The 12,446-nt window shown below is 39.8% G+C and overlaps 1 pseudogene; it reads left to right on the top strand.

Moving 5' to 3' along the window:
• Positions 1–502: 502 nt before the first annotated feature.
• LOC109260333 (heterogeneous nuclear ribonucleoprotein A3-like) lies at positions 503–1,559 on the top strand (annotated as a pseudogene).
• Positions 1,560–12,446: the final 10,887 nt, after the last annotated feature.

Raw genomic sequence — 12,446 nt, 5'->3', positions numbered from 1 at the left:
TCAGTCTCTGTGCTGATAGTGTGGAGTCTGCTTTGGATTCTATCTCTTTCTGTTTCTGCCCCTCCCCAACTTGCACTTTGTCTCTCTCTCAAAATAAATAAAATTTTTAAAAACTTTTAAAAAATTAGATGCATTAGAAGAACTGTAGAAATCTGCAACAGAAGGAACAATGATCCATGACAGATGGAATTATTATTCTATCAGACACTAGGCAAATAGCTGAAAGTATATTTGGTACTACTTATTTTTTTTTTAATATAAACATGCACTTACTAGTACATGTGTAGACAAATCGGGAAGAACTGTATTTGAAACTACAAACATGAAGTAAAATAATACAGAGGATATTTATTTTGCATGTTAATTGAGAATGCTGTTATTTTGTACATTTCTTTATTAATTGGGTTTTTTTTTCCCAACAAGCATATATAACTTTGTAATTTAAAAAGAAAAAAAGAGCCCATATTGAACTTGAGTTGTAAAAGGTGAGTCTGGTCTCAGAATGGAAGTAAAATCACCACCCAGTGGGACCCAGCTCAACTCCAGCCCTCAGAGGGAGGAGGACCATGATCCAAAGGAACCAGAGCAGTTGAGAAAACTGTTTATTAGTGGTTTGAGCTTTGAAATTATAGGTGATAGTTTAAAACAACATTTTGAAAAATGGAATACACTTACAAACTGTGTGGTGATGACAGGCCCCCAAACAAAACTTTCTAGGGGTTTTGGTTTTATGACTTACTCTTGTGTGGAAGAAGTGAATGCAGCAATGTGTGTTCAAACGCACAAGGTTGATGGATGTGTAGTAGAACCAAAGATAGCTGATTTAGAGAGGATTCTGCAAAGCCTGGTGCCCATCTAACTGTGAAGAAATTTTTCATTGGTGGTATTAAAGAAGATATAGAAGAAAATAACTTGAGAGTCTACTTTGAAAAGTATGGCAAGACTGAAACCATAAAAGTTATGGAGGACAGGCAGAGTGGAAAAAAGAGAGGATTTAATGATCATGAGACAGTTGATAAAATTGTTCAGAAATACCACACAACTAATGGGCCTAATTGTGAAGTGAAAAAGGCCCTTTCTAAACAGGAAATGCAGTCTGCTGGATCACAAAGAGGTTGTGGAGGTGGATCTGGCAACTTTATGGGTCATAGAGGAAACTTTGGTGGAAGAAGAGTCTATGGTGGTGGAGGTGATGACAGCAGAGGTAGTTATGGAGGAGGTGATGGTGGATATAATGTATTTGGAGGTAATGGTGGCAACTATGGAGGGTTATAGTAGTAGAGGAGGCTATGGTGGTGGTAGACCAGGATATGGAAACCAAAGAGGTGGTTATGGTGGTGATGTTGAAGGATATGATTGTTACAATGAAGGAGGAAATTTTGGAGATGGTAACCATAGTGGTGGTGGGAACTATAATGCTTTTGGAAACTATAGTGTACAACAACAATCATGGAGCCATGAAGAGGGTTAGTTTTGGTGGAAGAAGCTTGGGCAGTCCCTGTGGCAGTGGTTATGGATCTGGTGGTGGAAGTGATGGATATGGTAGCAGAAGGTTTTAAAATTTTTCAGAAGAGAAGGGCTATAGTTCTTATCAGGAAAGGGAGCTGGGAGTTGTCAGGAAAGCTTCAGGTTACTTTGAGACAGTCATCTCAGATGCATTAGAGGAACTATAGAAATCTGTCACACAAGGAGCAATGATCCATAGTCAGAAAGGTTACTGCAGCTTAAACAGGAAACCCTTTTTGTTTGCAAGAAGTGCAATGTATTGATTAACGCAATGTAGTGTCAATTAGATGTACATTCTCGAGGTCTTTTGTCTGTTGTAATGTTGTCTTCTTTTTCTTTTCATTACATCAGGTATATTGCCATGTGCTTTGTTGTAGTGGTACCAGGAATAAAAAAAGTTAAGGAATTTTTAATTTTTCAAGAAAGAAAGAAAGAAAGAAAGAACAAGAAAGAAAAGAAAAGAAAAGAAAGGAAAAGAAAAGAAAAAGGGCACCTGGCTGGCTCAGTCACTGAAGCATGTGAAATTGATCTCAGGGTTATAAGTTCAAGCCCTGTGTTGGGTGTAGAGATTACTTAAAAAGTAAAAATTTTTAAATAATACAATACAATACAATATAGAGTGTGTTACCTAACCCATGTATCAAGTTAGTGCAACTTTGGTGGCCTCAATAAGATGATAGAGGTAGCAGGGCTTCCCCACTTTTCCAGCCTCCATCAGTATTCCAGTCCCATATCTAATAATGGCCTTTTTTCTCTTTCCCCAGTAGGTGCTAATTCTTTCTCCCACACTTTTTAATCCATGTCGAGGCATGAACTATAAAAGGCTAAGTATGTATTCTACCCTATAATGAGGGTAGAACTCACAGGACTGGAGCAATCCTTGAGATGGTTAGACCAGCATCTGTTGGTTGCCTTCTCCCTTAGTAACAGGACCCCAGTTTTGCACAAGTATCCACCTTTTCCCCACAAGACTCAGGAAAAGTTAGCTCTGTCCTGCAACTCCAAGGGTGTATTCCAGTTTATATATTCCAATCATCAGACCCTGTTCTCCTAAGTATGATTTTTTTAAGGAGTGGGCTAGTGAATAGGTCCTGTGAAGACCAAGATCACAGGAAAAAGAAAACAAAGTCTGAGCTCCTAAAAAATAATTTTGGTAATGTGTGATCCTGTACCAGTAGAGGAGCTTACATTGGTGTATGATGCCTGGAACTATCGAGGTCATTTTGTGGCTATGAGAGAGCATGAAACAGTAAGGATGGCAGAGCCAGAAATGGAAAGAGCGTGTGCACTGGAGCAACCAGCCCAACAATAAAATGCCTCAATATTTAAGCCAATTTGATATGTTTTTTCTGTTCCTGAGATCCAAAGGCCACAGGCATAATAGATGCCATCTTTCAGACATGACCAGTCTTCTCTGTGAGTTTCCATTTCCCTGGAGTTGACACTGAACTAAGAGTCACTAGTACAGGTGCAACATTGCTGACAGGTTGTGGCTGTGATAATGGGTGGATGTATGTGCCCAAGGATTGCTAAATATTTCTCAAGAACACTCCTGCTGGGTAGTGCAGTCAGGTGAGCATCCCACTCTTGATTTCAGCTTAGGTCATGATCCTAGGATCATGGGATCAGACCCCATATTGGGCTCCGTGCTGAGTGTGGAGCCTGCTTAAGATCCTCTCTCTTTCTCCCTCTTCCCCCTCCTCCACTCGGACTCTCTCTCTAAAATAAATAAAATAAATAAATATGTATTTATTTTTGTATTTATTTATTTATTTATTTATGTTATATTTATTTATATATAACACTCCTGCTATCAGCCACTACCATGCCTTTACTATTTAATCCTCATAGGTTTCCCTGTGGCAACATGGCCACAAAATAAGGAGTTACCAGCCAACTCTGAATTTCAAGTTAGAATGAGGGCCCTTAAACAAAGGATCTTTTATGACAGAAAATAGGTTTTTCTGAAAGAGAAAAGCTTTGTTGAGCTCCCAAAAGCATGAGCATTCATGAATTCAGAAAATAAATTTTGCCCCATATACTATAACACAGGGAAGACAGTGAGGTAATGTAAGAACAATTTTAAAGAACATGAATATTTTAATGTGAAACTGAAATGGAGAAATGGAGAATCCCATAAAGGTTAATTTAATGTGACAACTTGGCAAGGCCATGGTACCCAGATATTTGGTGAAGCACCGTCTGGATGTTGCTGTGAATGTATCTTTTAGACAAAATTAACATTTAAATCAGTACTTTGAGGAAAGCAGATTACTTCCATAATGTGGGTGGGCCACATGTAATAAGTTGAAGGTCTTAAGAGAAAAGCAAGGAAGAAGGAATTCTTCCTGTAAGCTGACTTCAGACTGAAAACTGCAACATCACTTCTTCCCTGGGTCTCTATCCTGCCTTGCAGATTTTGGACTTAACAGATTCTACAATTGCATGAGCCAATTCCTTAAAATCAAGAGAGAGAGAGAGAGAGAGAGGTAAATAAATACATATAGATTGATATAACAAAATATCATACCATACAAGGGGTGGTTGAAAAAAATAAACATTTATTTTTCACAGTTCTGGAGGCTGTATAGTCGAAGATGCAGTCAGCAGATTCAGTGTCTGATAAGGACCTATTTCTGGTTTATTGAAAACCATCTTTTTACTCTGTCCTCACATGGCAAGAGGAAGGAGGGATCTCTCTGAGATCTTATACCAGAGCTCTAAATACATTCTAATCAACTGAGCACTTCCCAAAGGCCTCATCTCCAAATACCATCTCACTGGGGATCAGGTTTCAACATATGTATTTTGGGGGAACACAAACATTCAGTTTATAGCATTGATATATGTATATAGTATTTATATATACACATGTATTTACATATATATATATATATATATATATATATATATACACACATATCTTATTGACTCTGTTTCCCATGATGAGGAATTAACAGAAGATACTAGTAGGTGGAGGGATCTGAAAGTAGAAGAAAGCATGCCTCGCTATCCCAAATGTAGGCCAGAGAGAGCACACAGCCCTCAGAGAAATCCCCTTTCAGAAACTAGGAAATGGTGTGGGAGATGCCAGGTGGGCAGACCATGACATATTCACAAACCCTTCGTGGCCCAGGCCCAAGGAGAGAGCATACATTCTAGGACAACCAGAAGTCCCAAGGGGCCAGAGAGGAATGAGGACATGGTGCCCAACGTAACTGGGAAGGAGACCAGTAGCTGAGATGGAGGGAAGACCAGGAGCTGCACACCTTCCCTCTATGAGGGAGAAGGGAAGAGACAGGAGTCACAGAGTGCCAAGGTTGCTAGGCTTTCCTGGAAAAACTACACTGTAAACTGCAAGTGACTGAAGCAAAACACCTGGCAGAAACGTGATGTGGCAGGGGGGGGGGGGGTGCTGCATGAAGACAAATGAGTTTTGGAAAATAAAGTTGTGAGTTTGCATTACTCTTTGTGAGCAAGTGGTCAGCACAGAGCCTGATGCGGGCGCAGACCCACAAACTGTGACATCATGACCTAAGCTGAAGTCAGACACTCAACCGACTGAGCCACCCAGGCGCCCCAAGATTGGCTAAAATTAACAGGACAAGAAACAACAAGTGTTGGAGAGGATGTGGAGAAAAAAGAGATCCAATATATACATAAATTTTGTCCCTGAAGACAAGAGCAAATGCAATAGAAAAAAACTTCAAAACAAATCAAAGACTTAAAGACAACTTTCCTAAAATAAAGTCATGCTTAAATCTACCAATTGAAAAGGCACAATATGTCTCATGGAAAAATGATTCAGGATGTACAGTATTTGGTCATATCTTTCAAAGACTGAGAAATAATCCAATAGGCAAAAGCAAACAGCTAAAGGCATTTATAAAGGATAACAATCAAGTTGCCCACACACTTGATCAAAATCTCAGCATCATTTAACCGAAATCTTACAGCAAAGTTTGGCTTAAGAATTGTATATGCAGGGGCACCTGGGTGGCTCAGTCAGGTGGCTGAGTCTTGGTCTCAGTTCACGTCTTGGTCTCAGGGTCGTGAGTTCGAGCCCCGCGCTGGGCTCTGTGCTGGGAATAAAGCCTACTTAAAAAAAAAAAAAAAATGAAGAAGACTTGTATATATTCAGTCAATTCATTTAAGCAAACAGTAGTCAAGAAAAACATTTTTAAATACATAAGAACCTTAAAAATACCATCCCAATGCCTGTTTTTTTTTGGAAAAGGAGGGGAAACCCCCCCCCAACACACACACAACCTTGTTAAAGTGAAAACTTAGAGCCAACCTGTAACAAAAGAGAAAATATTGTAAAATGACACAGCAACTGAATTTGTTTTCATACTTTTGAAATTAAATTCCACTGTAATCATTTATACACATGATTTTAAGAAGCACACAGTAGTCTAACCCTTATGTGGGAACAATACTAGTTAAACCCACTTTCTACCATCTCTATGTGGGGTGTTTATATATCAGGTTAAGGTGCTCATTCCCAGCCTCCTTCACAGGCAGGAGCTGCCATCTGTCTGTCACAATCTTGGCTCAGGACATTGTAGCCGAAGTTCTTGAGTTCCTTTTTAGAAAGCTCTTATGTATGTTCCACATGCAGAGAAGTTCCTGCACTGGGACCTGCTGGACTTCACCCTGTGGACCTCCTCATCTGGCTGTCCGTCTGTATCCTTTATAAGAAACCAACTGATAGATGATGGAAGGTTGGGACTGGACAGAGCACTGCGGTTTGCACCCCTATGAGCTGAGAGGCTGCAAAAGAACCAGACCATGAGGACACTGGATATGCTCTAAGCTGCACCATCTGCAAATCAGCAAATGTCTCTGAGGAGGAAAGTGGCTAACAATGCTAGGCTCATCTCCTGGTGATTCCTTCTGGTCAGGATCTCAGCCCTTCAAGTCCTGCCTGCCTTGTTCGCTGACCATCAAACAGCCATGTGTTTATAAATCAAGCTTTTAGAGTCCCTCTTGGTGCAAGATTTTGTCTGACATTTGCTATTCATCATAGCCAGAAGCAGAAGTTTTGCTTTACACTGAGATTTTGCTTTTCCATGCAAGGAGTTTCAAGATTATGATTAAAAATTAAATGGTCTAATAAATACCATGAGTATTATAAGGGGAAAAAAAATTTACAGTGTTTCACTTCTAGAATGGTACTGCGAGGAGCCCCAAAGACCCATTCTCAAGACAAACAACCACAACTGGTAAAAATTGTAAAAACAACAATCACTTGGGGCACTTCCTTGGGTGGCTCAGGCGGTTAAGCTTTCGACTTCTGCTCAAGTCGTGATCTCACAGTTTGTGGGTTCAAGCCCCATGTTGTGTTCTGTGCTGACAGCTCAGAGCCTGGAGCCTGCTTTAGATTCTGTGTCTCCTTCTCTCTCTGCCCCTCTCCAGAGTGCAGAGATGAATTAAATAAATAAATAAATAAATACACTTTAAAAATATATTACAAAAATAAAAGTTTCTGAAAATTGTCCTAAAGGTAGATAGCAAACAAAGAAGGGTTTACTCAAGAAAATCCGGTAAATCTTTTATTTATTTATTTATTTATTTATTTATTTATTTATTTACTTTTGAGACAGATGGAGAGAGAGAGAGAGAGAGAGAGAGAGAGAGAGAGAATCCCATGAATATCAGAGAGAGAGAGAAAGGGAGAGAGGGAGAGAAGCAGTGCTCACCTGAAGTGGGGCTCAGGCTTGCCTGATTCAGGATTCAAACTCATGAGCCCTGAGATCATAACCTGAGTCAAAGTCAGAGGCTTACCTGACTGAGCCACCCAGGTGCCCAGTCCACTAAATCTTCATAGGAACAGTGAGAATCTGTGACCCTCAAGCCAGAAGCACATCCTTCTTACCCATCCTATCCGCCCTGTCTCCTCCCCGGCAGGAGGAAAGCTCCAGTCTGGGTGAATGAAGTCAAGAAAATATGGCCCCCTCTACCCTCATCTCTCAATCCAGGCATATAGTATGTCCCAAGAAAGGGAAGGGACAAGAAGCCAGTATTCCTCATCACCCCCTCAATTCCAAGCTGCAGAGGACAAATTCCTGTCTCTACCTGTGGCATGGTAAGCTGAGGGCATGTAACCCCACTCATTCAGGGTAGGTAGGCTTCCATGCCTGCAACTTCTACATGGACGTTCTCAGCAGCATTGTTCATAAGAGCCAAAAAGTGGAAGCAAACCAAAAATCACCAGCTGCTGAGTGTATACACAAATTGTGGTATGTCAACCTAATGAAATGTTATTCAATAATAAAACATAACCAATCACTGACATATATAATTACATGGACAATTTAAAAAAATAATGTTTATTCATTTATTGAAATAGAGAGAGAGCACGAGTGGGGGAGGGGCAGAGAGAGATTGAGACATAGAATCCCAGACAGGCTCCAGGCTCTGAGCTGTCAGCAAAGAGCTGGATGCAGGGCTAGAACTCACAAACCACGAAGTTATGACCTGAACTGAAGTCAGATGCTCAACCGACTGAGCCACCCAGGTGCCCCTATAGGAATGATTATTAAACATATGTCAAGAGAAAGAAGCTACGCAGACAGAAAGTATGTACTTGGTCACGTAGGACCAAGGATTTGGGAGGAAACGGACAGTGATTTCTAGTGGGCACAGAATGTTCCCCACTAGAACGTTTGTGGTCATGAAAATGTTCTAAAATTAATTGTGGCAATGGTTGCACAACTCCACGAATATATTAAAATTTTTTGAACTGCATGCATACTATATTTTTTTTACTGAATGAGATACTTTAAATAGCTGAACTGTAAAGGCTGTGACTAACACTGTATCAATAAAACTATTATTTTTTTAGGCTCTTATTTTTAAAAAAGGAAGATCATTGACATGTGCCTTTTAGAATTTGTTCTTTCTCTTCTACCTGCCAGGAATGCAACTGCAAGAACCTGAGGGTACAAAAGATGTCTTGGGGCACCTGGCTGGCTCAGTCAGTTGAGCATCAGACTCTTGATTTCAGCTCAGGTCATGATGTCAGAATTTGTGAGTCCCAGCTCTGCATGGGGCCCTGCACTGACAGCATGGAGCCTGCCCTGGACTCTGTCCGTCTCCCTGTCTTTCTATTCCTTCCCCACTTGTGCTCTCTCTCCAAATAAATAGAGAAACATTTTTTTAAAAAATAAGGAAAAAGAAAGCCATCTTGAATCTATGAAAACAAAAACTGTGTGCCAAGGAAGACTGCATATAAAAAATTGAAAGAATCTGGGGCCTCAGCGACACCATGACCTTGTCACCTTCCTCTGAATAGAAAACACACAGCAGACTCTTGTTTAAGTCACTGCAATTTGGGCTTTTGTCCAGTGCATCCAAGCAACAATCCTAAACAACTGCTGTCTCCATCCCGTCCCTCTCTCAGAAGCACCTACTTTCAGTGATTTGGACAGTCTTTCCTGCATCTCTTTAAACCTGCTTATACTGCAATTTCTTGATTTTTCAGTTTTAGACCTTGTCCATTTTCTTTTATGACAGTTGCAGATCTAGTTATGTTACATCTTTTCTCCACTTCCTGTCCCTCCTTTCTATCAACATAGTTCATCACACTTTAATGTAAACCGTTCAATTTACAGATTTATGGCTTTGCTCGCGCTCTTCACTGCAGAGTCAGGGACTGTTCCAAGATTATCTTCTTATATGTTGTTTCTTTTTCTTTTCATGATTTAAAAATTGCCTATGTTTTTTCATATTTTTTGTTTGTTTATTGTTTGGTGTATCTGAACACTCCATTACATATGCTATCAAACCATCAATCCTATGAGTCTCTCTCTTTTTTAAAAACTTTATTTTGAGAGAAAGAGAGCGTGTGCATGTGCATGTACATACTCGCATACGTACATGCAAGTGGAGGAGGGGCTAAGATAGAGGGAGAGAAAGAGAATCCCAAGCAGGCCCCACACAGTCAGCACAGATCCTGACGTGGAGCTCAAACTCACAAACCGTGAGATCATGACCTGAGCCAAAGTTGAACGCTTAACCGACTGAGCCATCAGTTGCCTCTCTCTCTCTCTCTCTGTCTCTCTCTATCTCTGTCTCTTCTGAAAACTGTCCTCCAGGTTGTCAATTCTCCTGACATAAGTTGGACAGGTTTCTCACTAGGTCTACAAGGTCATCTATCCAGAACTTTTCCTTGAGTGACCTGTGTCAGTGCCCTCATTTCTAGGATCCCATATCTTTTCTCTGTCTTGATTTACTTCCTTGACTTGCAGAAGTACCTCTTCCAGTAGCTCCCTGAGAAAAGCATCATCTGATAAATTTCCTGAGCCTTTCATGCTAGACAGTGTTTATAATTGTCCTCACACTTGATTAATAGTTTATCTAGGTTGAAAAATTTATGTCAGTGATCCTTCTAGTATCAAATGTGGCTTTTGAGAAACACAAGGACATCCATATTCTTGTTCCTTTCTATGTGATTTCTTTCTCTTTGCTAATTTTCTCCTCTTCTCTGGATGCTTATAAGATCACTTCTTCCCTGGCCCTAAAATTTCAAAACAATATGATTATTTTATGCATGGATACTCAAGGAGCCATTTTTTAAAATTTTTGTTAATGTTTATTCACTTTTGAGAGATGGAGGGAGACAGAGCATGAACGGGGAAGGGTCAGAGAGAGAGGGAGACACAGAATTGAAAGCAGGCTCCAGGCCCTGAGCTGTCAGCACAGAGCCCGACATGAGGCTTGAATTCAAGAACCGTGAGATCATGACCTGAGCTGAAGTTGGACACCCAACCGAGCCACCCAGGCGCCCCTCAAGGATCCATTTTAATTTGAAAAAGAATGCTAACCAGTACTGGAAAAACCTCTTAATATGATTTCTTTGATTTTTGCCCCCCTCACCCATTTCCTCTGTTTTATTTTTCTCAATCTCTTAATAATTGACTTTTTAAATTTTATAATGTTTTATTTAGTTTTTGAGAGAGAGAGTGTGTGAATGGGGGACAGACAGAGAGAGAGAGATATGATCTGAAGCAGGCACAATGCTGACAGGCTCATAGCGGCAAGCCCAATGCAGGGCTTGAACTCACAAACCAGGAGATACTACCTGAGCCAACCACTTAATTGACTAAGCCACACAGGTGCCCCAATAATTGGCTTTTTAAACCTTTGTGGTTTGATCTACCAGGGTCTTTCACCTGTTTATCATTTACATTTATCTTCTAATAGATTCTATTTACAGTAGCTTCCATCCCTTCCATTTTCTTTATTTTTTTTAAATTTATTTTCTAAAGAGAGCATGCAAGTGAAAGAGGGGCAGAGAGAGAGAGGGAGACAGAGGATCTGAAATGGGCTCTGTACTGACAGCAGAGATCCTGATGCAGGGCTTGAACTCATGAACCATGAGATCGTGACCTGAGCTGAAGTCAGACACTCAACTGACTGAGCCCCCCAGGCACCCTATCCCTTCCATTTTCTTATTAATTTTGACTCTAAGCATCTCAACTTCTAAAAGTTCTAGTTATCAGATTATTCTTACTTTATAACATCCTGTTCTTGTTTATCTATCTCTACAAGTGTATTTGTACACTTTTTTCTCTTAGTGTGATTTTTTTTGTCTGCATTATGTTTTCTCACATTTTTTTTTCTTTCATCTTGCAGATTTTCCTTAAATGTCTCTAGATCCTTGATTATCTGCTATATTTAGCAGTGAGGCACTAAAATAATACAGTAAGGCTCTTAGGGCATGGGTGAGTCTTATCAACTGGGAGTGAGGAGCTTCTCTTATACAGCTGGGTATGAAACTATCTGTTTTGTTGATGATACTCCAAATTTAAGGACAAGTTATTTCCTCTGATGTATCCCCTTTCTCCAAGGAGGTACCACTGATCTGGTGTAGCAGGTGGCCTTGGCTCCTAATGTCCCATAAGAAAGTAAGGTTGACTTCTTTTTTTTTATTATTTTTTTGAATATTTATTTATTATTGAGAGACAGAAAGAGACAGAGCATGAGCAGGGGAGGGGCAGAGAGAGAAAGACACACAGAGTCTGAAGTAGGCTCCAGGCTCTGGGCTGTCAGCACAGAGCCTGATGTGGGGCTTGAACTCACAAACCACGAGATCATGACCTGAGCCAAAGTCAGATGCCTAACCAACTGAGCCACTCAGGCGCCCCAAGTAAGGTTGACTTCTAATCCCATGTCATTGTTCTGCACACACTATGAGTAGTAGTTTTTTCTTTTTTTTTTCTTTTTTTTTTTTTTGACAGTGAAAGATTTTATTTTTTCTTATACTTTCATCCAAACGCATCTTTTTCTGGAAAACATAAAAGCATGCATGTTGATGGAATCCTTATAAAGAAAAGGTAAATAATAACTAAGCTTTAAATCAACAATAATAACACAAAGGATTAAATGATATTATGTGAAACGATTTACACATAGATACAAGGCTTTTAATTTTAGAAAATAATAATTCAAGTCATACCAACACACATTAAAAAGAAGCATCTAATTTTCCAAACATTTTGGTACAAAAATTTTAAATTGACAAATATATTTTATAGAACTTTTGTGAGAATATAAGTATAGTCATAAGAAAGATGATGTTCAAAATGATCTTACTCAGTTCATTGTGACATATTAAAATCAGCTACAATCAACAAAATTCCAATGGTATTTCTTCTTAAAATTTAAACTTAGAGTATATCCAAGATATTCAAAGTAATTGCAGAATTTACATTTATGTTGATCTAATTAGAAAAGGTTCTGACTTTAGGACTGTTATAAATATATATTAATAGGATCATCTGGGGGCATCAGGTGGCTCACTCAGTTAAGCGTCTGACTTTGGCTCAGTTCATAATCTTGCCATTCATGGGTTTGAGCCCTGCACTGGGCTCTGCTGGCAGCTCAGAGCCAGGAGCCTGCTTCAGATTCTGTGTCTCCCTTTCTTTCTGCCCTTT

The sequence above is a fragment of the Panthera pardus genome, unplaced genomic scaffold, assembly GCF_024362965.1.
Source record: "Panthera pardus isolate Hobbes unplaced genomic scaffold, ASM2436296v1 HiC_scaffold_1, whole genome shotgun sequence".
NCBI lineage: Eukaryota > Metazoa > Chordata > Mammalia > Carnivora > Felidae > Panthera > Panthera pardus.
The sequence above is the reverse complement of the archived record's forward strand: the minus strand, read 5'-3'. Positions and strand labels throughout refer to the sequence as shown.